A 10,168-nucleotide genomic window follows, 5' to 3' on the forward strand; every position below is an offset into this window, starting at 1 on the left:
AATGTGCAGGGCTTAATTATTGACACGCCTGTAAAATATTCACATCGGAGACAGTTTCTGAAATTGGTGAAGAAGTTTGGCCAGGGCACATCACCAGGAGCACCCACGTCCCAAAGACACACAGGTTTATAGGGTAATTAGCCACTGTTAATTGTCCCTTTAATGCAGCATCTGGCAGATTTGATGAGAATGTAGGATTAACGTGAATGGGTGCTTAGTGAACTTCAAAACATTACATTAATTCAAAGAAAACACAGGAATCCAAAAATACGGGTGTAGTTCAAGCTTGCATGAATCACATGGTGACGTATGCAATTAACATATTTTTACATATAACTTGTAATTATACATATGGTTACTGAAATATTGAAATATCAAATACGCAAAATGCCTCTGTTTATCGAGCCTGACTCCTGTTGAACGGTGCTGACACCATGTATCAGCTGCTGACAAAAATAGGAAAAGTGTTAGCAGAAGATGCCTGTCTATTGCAAGGGAAGTTTTGGTAGTGATTCCCTCTTACTGACAACACTAACTCTTTATTGCAAAGCTCCAGTTATGCAGCTGGGCAGTTATACACCAGATAATGATTAGGAAAGGCCTATTGCTTTTTGTAATCACACACACATACTGAGGGGAATTAAGCCCAGAGAGTAAAGGAGGGATTTACATTCATATTTGGGATCATAATCTTTAGACCATAAGACTATTAGACCACAAGACATAAGAACAGAATTAGCCCATTCAGCTCATTGAGTCTGCTCCGCCATTCAATCATGGGCTGATTTATTATCCCTCTCAACCCCATTCTCTTGCCTTCTCCCTGTAACCTTTGACACCCTTACTAATCCAGACACTATCAATATCTGCTTTAAATATACCCAATGATTTGACCTCCGCAGCCATTTTTGGCAATGAATTCCACGCATTCATTACCCTCTGGCTAAAGAAATTTCTCCTCATCTCATTCTAAACCCTAATCTGGGGTCCATGGAAGCCTTGTTTAATGGTATTGGTCCATGGCATAAAAAAGTTTGGGAACCCCTGTTCTAAAGGGGCATCCTTCTATTCTGAGCCTGTACCTTCTGGTCCTAGACTCACGCACTATAGAAAGCATCCTCTCCACATCCCCTCTATCCAGGCCTTTTAATATTCGATAGGTTTCAATGAGATCCCCCCTCATTCTTCTAAACTGCGCTGAGTAAGGCCCAGAGCTATCAAATCTTCCTCATGCTTCAGTAGACTATTCATGTTGTCCATTCTTGGATCCGCCCACAGTTCCCACAAAGCCTATCTCAAGAACACAATGGTAAGGCATCCTTGTATCCTAGCGGTGCTGTGACATCGAATATCCAGCATTCAAATAGGAAGACAGAGCAGATACATTTTCAAATTTGCCATATTACATATTAATTTGAACATAGAGAATGTAATATAGATTCTGCAAGCAGTAAAGGATGTTTTTCTAGAGGTAACATGCCAGTGAGTTGAGATGGCAAACCACAGAGGCTACCAGTCCAAGTGTAGAAAGCTGATCCAGAGTGTTCAGATAGACTCTGCAAGAGAGGATGTGGATCATGGCCTGGCGTTGAGGACTGCCCTTTACAGCCTGGAGCCTGGAGGGTCATGCTCCAACACTAGAATCAGAGTTATTTTCACAACATGGACAGATTGGTTTCTGTGCTGTATAACTCTACGACTCGATAACATCAAGCCTTGGTGGGGAGGCTGTCTTTGACAATGCTCAGAATCTTGTTTATTTCAATTTGAAGAGCTTGCAGAACAAAGTGGGATTGAAGAGAGCTTCACATATTTCTGCCACCTGGCAAATGGAAAATGAAAGAGATGTGTACATCAGAACAAGAACCAGCATCAGAGAGAGTTTGAAACCCAGTGAATTATCGACTTCTTCCTCCTAACATTGGGGAGGATGTACAGGATCCTGAAGACCCACACTCAATGATTCAGAAACAGCTTCTTCCCCTCCGCCATCAGTTTTCTGAATTGTCTACCTCATTATTCCTGTTTTGCACAACTTATTTATTGTTGTAATTTATAGTAATTTTATGTTTTTGCAGTATACTGCTGCCTGAGAATAACATAAATTTCACATTATCAGCGTATGTGATAAAAAATGATTCTGAACAAGTTGAAGTTGAATGGTTAATTTAGTTATTCTCTTCCTTTCCTGCAAAAGAGAGAACCATTGGACAAACCTTCTCTGGGTTCTCAAACACTATTCTGTGCACACTGAAGAGGTATTAAAGAAACCAGTCATACTGACAGACCAGGACGTACCATAAGGCAGTGACTCACAGATCTTTGCCTAAAGTACAGATTGTAGATTTAAAATTGGTCTACAGCAGATGCTATCTCATTGGCTCTTCACTCAACCCTGCAACATCTGGACAGCAAAGGTGCATACATCAGAGTGCTCTTTATTGATTGTGGCTCAGCACTTAACACCATCATTTCTTGTAAACTAATCAGTAAACTACAAGACCTGGGCCTCAGTACCACATTGTGCAACTGGATTCTGGGTTTCCTCATTTTCCCCAGTCGGTTCTGATTGGCAAAGACATCTCCTCCACAATCTCCATCAGCACAGGAGCACCGCAGGGATGTGCACTTAGCCCCCTGCTCTACTTGCTTTACACCTATGACTCTGTGGCTAAGTACAGCTCCAACACTGTATACTAGCTTGCTGATGACACCACTGTTGCAGGCTGTATCAAGGGAATGATGTATCAGCATACAGGAGGGGAATGAAAATCTGGCTGAGTGGTGTAGTAACAACAACCTCTCACTCAATGTCAATAAGACCAACAAACTGATTGTAGAGTTCAGCAGAGGTAATCGTCGAAGGATGAGAGGTGGAGAGTGAATTTAAATTCCTGGGTGTCACTATCTCAGAAGCAGAAGCACTGTCCTAGACCCATCATATAAAAGTAATTGTGAAGAAAGCACAACAGTGCCTCTACTTCCTCAGGAGTCTCTGGAGGTTTGGGATGTCATCAAAAACATTGTCTAACTTCTATAGGTGTGTGGTGGTAAGTGTGCTGACTGGCCCTGTATGGGAATATTAATGCCTTTGGTGAAAAATCCTACAAAAGGCAATGGATTCAGCCCGGTACATCCCAGTACATCACGGGTAAAACCTCCCAACCATTGAGCACATCTGAATGAAACATTGCCGTAGAAAACAGTATCCATCATCAAAGATCCTCACCACCCAGGACATGCTCTTTTCTCGCTGCTGCCATCAGGTAGAAGATGCAAGTTCCTCAGAACTCCACCAGGTGCAAGAACAGTTACTATAGAACACAGCACAGTTAGGGCCCTTCAGCCCACAATGTTACAATGTTATGCTGACTCTTAAACCCTGCCTTCCATATAACCCCCCACCTTAAATTCCTCCATATACCTGTCTAGAAGTCTCTTAAACTTCACTAGTGATTCTGTCTCCACCACTGACTCAGGCAATGCATTCCGCACACCAACCACTCTCTGAGTGAGAAACCTTTCTCTAATATCCCCCTTGAACTTTCCACCCCTTACCTTAAAGCCATGTGCTCTTGTATTGAGCAGAGGTGCCCTGGGGAAGAGGTGCTGGCTGTCCACTCTGTCTATTCCTCTTAATATCTTGCATACCTCTATCATGTCTCCTCTCATCCTCCTTCTCTTCAAAGAGTAAAGCCCTAGCTTCCTTTATCTCTGATCATAATGCATACTCTCTAAACCAGGCAGCATCCTGGTAAATCTCCTCTGTACCCTTTCCAATGCTTCCACATCCTTCCTATAGTGAGGTGACCAAAACTGGACACAGTACTCCAAGTGTGGCCTAACCAGAGTTTTATAGAGCTGTATCATTACCCCGCGACTCTTAAACTCTATCCCTTGACTTATGAAAACAAACACTCCATAAGCTTTCTTAACTACCCTATCTACCTGTGAGGCAACTTTCAGGGATCTGTGGACATGTACCCCCAGATCCCTCTGCTCCTCCACACTACCAAGTATCCTGCCACTTACTTTGTACTCTGCCTTGGAATTTGTCTATCCGAAGTGTACCACCTCACACTTCTCTGCCACTTCTCAGCCCATTTCTGCATCTTAACAATGTCTCTCTGCAATCTTCGACAATCCTCTACACTATCTACAACACCACCAACCTTTGTGTCATCTGCAAACTTGCCAACCCTCCCTTCTGCCCCCATATCCAGGTTGTTAATAAAAATCATGAAAAGTAGAGGTCCCAGAACTGATCCTTGTGAGACACCGCTAGTCACAACCCTCCAATCCGAATGTACTCCCTCCATCATGACCCTCTGTTTTCTGCAGGCAAGCCAATTCTGAATCCACCTGGACAAACTTCCCTGGATCCCATGTCTTCTGACTTTCTGAATAATGTCTTCTGTGTGGTACCTTGTCAAATGCCTTACTAAAATCCATGTAGATCACATCCACTGCACTACCCTCATCTATATGCCTGGTCACCTCCTCAAAGAACTCTATCAGGCTTATTAGGCACGATCTGCTCTTCACAAAGCCATTCTATCTCTAAGAATCTTTTCCAACAGCTTTCCCACCACAGACTCACTGGTATATAATTATCCAGACTACCCCACTACCTTTTTTGAACAAGGAGACAACATTTGCCTCCCTCCAATCCTCCGGTACCATTCCCGTGGACAACGAGTACATAAAGATCCTAGCCAGAGGCTCAGTAATCTCTTCCCTTGTGGAGCAGCCTGGGAAATATTCTGTCAGGCCACGGGGACTTATCTGTCCTAATGTATTTTAACAACTTCAACACCTCCTCTCCCTTAATATCAACATGCTCCAGAACATCAATCTCACTCATATTGTCCTCACCATCATCAAGTTCCCTCTCATTGGTGAATACCAAACAGAAGTATTCATTGAGGACCTCACTCACTTCCACAGCCTCCAGGCACATCTTCCCACCTTTATCTCTAATCGATCCTATCTTCACTCTTGTCAATCTTTTGTTCTTCACATAATTGAAGAATGCCTTAGGGTTTTCCTCTGCCCTACTCGCCAAGGCCTTCTCATGCCCCCTTCTTGCTGTCCTCAGCCCCTTCTTATGCTCATTTCTTGCTACCCTATATTCCTCAATAGACTCATCAGATCCTTGTTTCCTAAACCTCATTTATGTTGCCTTCTTCATCTGACTAGATTCTCCACCTCACTTGTCATCCATGGTTCCTTCACACTACCATTCTTTATCTTCCTCACCGGGACAAATTTATTCCTAACATCCTGCAAGAGATCCCTAAACATCAACCGCATGTCCATAGTACATTTCTCTGCGAAAACATCATCCCAATTTACACTCGCAAGTTCTAGCCTTATAGCCTCATAATTTGCCCTTCCCTAATTAAAAATTTTCCTGTCCTCTCTGATTCTATCCTTTTCCATGATAATGCTAAAGGCCAGAGAGTGGTGGTCACTGTCCCCCAGATGCTCACCCACTGACAAATCTGTGGCCTGACCCGGTTCATTACCTAATACTAGATCTAGTATGGCATTCCCACTAGTCGGCCTGTCAACTTAGTGTGACAGGAATCTGTCCTGGACACACTTAACAACTCTGTCCCATCTAAACCATTGGAACTAATCAGGTGCCAATCAGTATTAGGGAAGTTAAAGTCACCAATGATAACAGTACTGTTATTTTTGCACCTTTCCAAACTCTGCCTCTCAATCTGCTCCTCGGTATCTCTGCTGCTACCAGTGGGCCTATAGAATACCCCCAGTAGAGTAACTGCTCCCTTCCTGTTCCTGACTTCTACCCATACTGACTCAAAAGAGGATCCTGCTACATTACCCACCCTTTCTATAGCTCTAATAGTATCCCTGACCGGTAATGCCACCCTTTTTCCCCACTCTCTATCCCTTTTAAAGCACTGAAATCCAGGAATATTGAGAATCCATTCCTGCCCTGGTGCCAGCCAAGTCTCCGTAATGGCCACTACATCATAATTCCATGTATGTATCCAAGCTCTCAGTTCATCACTTTGTTCCTGATGCTTCTTGCATTGAAGTACATGCACTTTAGCCCTTCTACCTTACTACCTTTACACCCTTTATTCTGCTTCTCTTTCCTCAAAGCCTCTTTGTATGTTAGATCTGGCTTTACTCCATGCTCTACACTTACAGCTCTCGCATGACCTTTCTCCTCCTCCACCCCACTATCTGCTCTAACAGTCTGGTTCCCCTCCCCCTGCAAATCTAGTTTAACCCCCGGAGCAGCACTAACGGACCTTCCTGCAAGGGTGTTAGTCCCCCTCCAGTTCAGGTGCAACCTCTCCTGTTGGAGCAGGCCCCACCTTTCCAGGAACAAGGCCCAGTTGTCCAGAAACATGAAGCCCTCCCTCCTGCACCAACTCCTTAGCCACGTATTTAGCTGCATTATCTTCTTATTTCTAGTCTCACTAGCACGTGGCATGGATAATAATCCTGAGATTGCAACCCTGGAGATCCTGTCCTTCAACTTTGCATCTAACTCCATAAATTCTCTTTTGCAGGACCTCCTCCTCCTTCCTATCCACATCATTGGTCCCTACATGGACCATGACATCTGGCTGCTCACCCTGCCTCTTGAGAATACCAAGAACTTGATCTGAGATATCGCGGACCCTGGCACCAGGGAGGTAACAGACCAACCGGGATTCTCGATCTCTTCCACAGAACCTCTTATCTGTCCTCCATACATCAGGCTCTTGAAATAAAGGGGATAACTATACTCATTTATCTTTATTTTGTGCTTGTTATTTATTGCTCTTTATATTTGCATTTGCATAGTTTGTCTCTTGATCCTGTTTACAATTATTCTTCTATGGATTTGTTAAGTATGCCTGTAGAAAAAGAATCTCAGAGCTGTAGTGGTGACATGTATGAACTCATAAACTTTACTTTGAACTTTAATTGGCACCTGAATCCATGAAAGGGTTTGCTTCAGTGGACGTGATAATGCACAAAAAACTCGGGGCATGTGTTGGACAGCTTCAGCTGCATCTGGAAGAAAAAGTGGAAGCAAGGCAGCTGAAGCAAAACCAACATCACAAGACGTGCTAAAAAAGGAAGAAGTTCAAATTACATGACCAGGTTCACATAGCTGGCTGGTTGGAGATGAGAAAATGGCATATTGGATGGATTGAGGGGATAACTGCTTCCAAAAATAACCTCATAAGAATAGGTGAGAGATATATAATGGGTCATATAGATCACCAAGCCTAGTGCAGGAAGATATTAAACATATTCCTGAAGCAACTCCTACTATTGTTGTAGGAGATTTGGAACTGAACATGATGGAAGAAAATTAAGATATGACACCTTCAGCAAATGCAGAGGTGAATTCTGTATTCACAACACCTGTAGAATCTCCAACACTGTCAGTACCTCCAGTTGAACTTTGTCTTTTTGTCTGTTTTCCCCCTAGCCTTCAGTCTGTGGTTTTGTATTGCCACGTGCTCTTGTTTGTTTTCATGCCCCATGTGCTCCTGTCCCTGATCCTGCTCTACTCCAGCCCCTGTATTACTGAGTACTCTGCCTCTCACCTGTTTCCCATTATTAACTGTTTTGCTGCCAATTCTGTCTCATTGTGCTCCACCTATCATCTGCCTCTCTGTTTATTGCTCAGTGTATTTCAGTCCTGTGTTTTCATCTGTTTGTTGCCAGATTGTGCCAGTGAACTTTCCTGAGCCTTTCCAGCATTTGTATCTGAACTCTGTCCGTCCAAACATCAACTCTGACTGTTTCCCGATTCTGGTCTTTGGATTTCTCTCGAATTTCTGATCTCTGCCTGAACTTTGACACCGACTTTGTTGCCCCTCTGGATTTGCTGCTCAGTAAATATCACAGTGTGCACAGTTCTTGGTCCGCGATTGAGTCCCTGCTTCAGCGCCCTGACAAACACCATCTACAGCAGTGCAGGTCCTAAGATGGAAGAGCATTTGATAACTGGTAAATCAGATAAATTAGCACATTTGAAAAACTAGTTTCAATCTTTCCTTCCAGTTAAAGAGGGCACAGTGGCCTACTCAACACATACAGTACTTTATAGAGTCACTTCCGCTTCCCACGTATTATTCTGATGCTTTGCGTGTTATTTTTACAGAGGCTAGGCACCTACATCACACACTGTCTCTCCAACGTCAGCTGAGAGCGGTGCAGGTCAGTTCTTTCTCTCTGGTGTGTGCACTCTGTTGTTTCAGTGTTTGGTAGTCCTCATCCAGCCACTCTTACATTCCATGTAAATGGACATAAGAGTGAGGGAAGGTTCAGATGTTGCTGACTGGTGCAGTATTCAATGAGCAGACAGACATGACATGGACTGAAATGAGAGAAAAGAGTTCATGGAATAAAATTCTGATATATCTGGAGTGGAAGCAGTTGAGGGTTTATCCATTGTGTCTGGAGACAGTCAGAGGACTCACTCTTCCCTATATTAGTCTGCCTCTCCTTACACAGCACCTAAGGCCGGACACGATGATCTTCCTGCACACCTCACTGTGTTGCATATTCCATCTCCCAGCACTGCAGAGACTTGTCTGCACTGAGTGTGACCCCATCAAAGAATCACTGAATCTGGTGCAGCCCTTGCTCAATGGAAGTCACTTCCCTGAATATCGCTGACTTACAGTAACCCTTGAAAGTGCCAGATGGGCAAATTGTCCAGCTTGGAGATGTGAAACCAGGAGCTCATACAGTAAATATCAATCCCTTGAATTGGCGACGAAGTTTCACCTGCATGATTTTTCCTCCCTAGTTTACAGGTAGCATCACACTAATACTGGGATGAGGTATGGACTGTACCAATTAAAATGTTAAAATTAATATTAACATTGCCACTGTCATGGCCACAGATTATCCCAAGCACTTTTGTTATCTAATAAATACCTGTGAGGATTGCTGCTTCACTGTGAGAAACAAAGTCTGAAGCAAAAATGCTCCATCAACTCAGCAGATCAGGCATTATTAATGGAGATGAATAAACAGTCGACTTTCTGGCCAAGACCCTTCTTCAGGACTAAAAGGAAGGGGGAAGACTCCAGAATAGAAAGGTGAGGGAAGAGGAAGGAGGATGGCTGGAAGGTGATAGGTGAAGCCAGATGGGTGGGAAAGGTAAAGGCTGGAGAAGAAGGAATCTAATATGGGGAGGAGAGAGGACCATAGGAGAAAAGGAAGGAGAGGACCCAGAGAGAGATGATAGGTAGGTGAGAAGAGGTAAAAGGCCAGAGTGGGGAATTGAAGAAGAAACTAAAGGGTGAAGGGAAACTAAATTTTTTTACCAAGAAGTAGAAGAATAATCAAAATTTGTCCCAACAGGTTGGAGGCTACCAAGACAGAATATACGATGTTGCTCCTCCACCCTGAGAGTGGTCTGCCTCATCATGGCACAAGAGGAGGCCATGGATCGACTTGTCGGAACCCGGGTGGGAATTGGAATTGAAGTGTTTGGCCACTGGGAATTCCAGCTTATGGCAATGGTGCAAAGGTACTCAATGGAGCAGTCCCCCAATTTTCAACAGGTCTCACCAGCATAGAGGAGGCTGTATCAGGAGCACCAGATGCAATAGACAACCCCAGCAGATTCTCAGGTGAAGTGTTGCCTCACCTGGAAGGACTGTTTGGGGTTTGGAATGGAGGTGAGGGAGGAAGTGAATGGGCAAATATTGTACTTGGGCTGTTTGCAGGGATCGGTGCTGTGAAGGAGATTAGTGGGACATCACAATGTTGTATAGCTCAGAAAAGGGATCTCCAACCCACAGTCTTACACAGCAGCTTTTTTGCCTGTTTACACTAATCCTGTTACTGTACTAGTTGTGTCTGATTTCCCCACTTCTGCTGGTAGTGGGTTCCAGATATCAAACACCCTCTGTGTAAAAGAATTACCCTTCAGATTCCTTTTAAAACCCCTCTAATCTTAAACCTGCTCCTTCTCAGCGGGCATTTCACGTGGACAAGAGACTCATGGGATGCTGGAGGGATAGGGAGCGGGGTATGAGTGTAGTGTTTATTGGAGCGACATCTCAGGCATTGTTGGGGAGGGGACACCTACTGGAATATTGGTACTTGTGTCCAGACTATGGATGAGCCAGTTACGCTGAGGGGTTTTGGGTGTACAGTCACCTTAAGGGTT

The 10,168-nt window shown here is 44.0% G+C and overlaps 1 long non-coding RNA gene across 4 annotated transcripts in view; it reads left to right on the forward strand.

Moving 5' to 3' along the window:
• The window catches only part of LOC132395858 (uncharacterized), a 49,481-nt gene extending 39,649 nt beyond the window's left edge, over positions 1-9,832 (forward strand). For 3 of the 4 annotated variants that reach the window (XR_009512765.1, XR_009512763.1, XR_009512766.1), the window contains one exon: positions 6,552-6,767. This is a non-coding gene — a long non-coding RNA (uncharacterized LOC132395858). Of the gene's footprint in view, positions 1-6,551; positions 6,768-8,143; positions 8,200-9,354 lie in introns of those variants that run through there. The other variant, XR_009512764.1, reaches the window with a different exon arrangement.
• Positions 9,833-10,168: the final 336 nt, after the last annotated feature.

The sequence above is a fragment of the Hypanus sabinus genome, chromosome 6, assembly GCF_030144855.1.
Source record: "Hypanus sabinus isolate sHypSab1 chromosome 6, sHypSab1.hap1, whole genome shotgun sequence".
NCBI classification, from domain to species: Eukaryota; Metazoa; Chordata; class Chondrichthyes; order Myliobatiformes; family Dasyatidae; genus Hypanus; species Hypanus sabinus.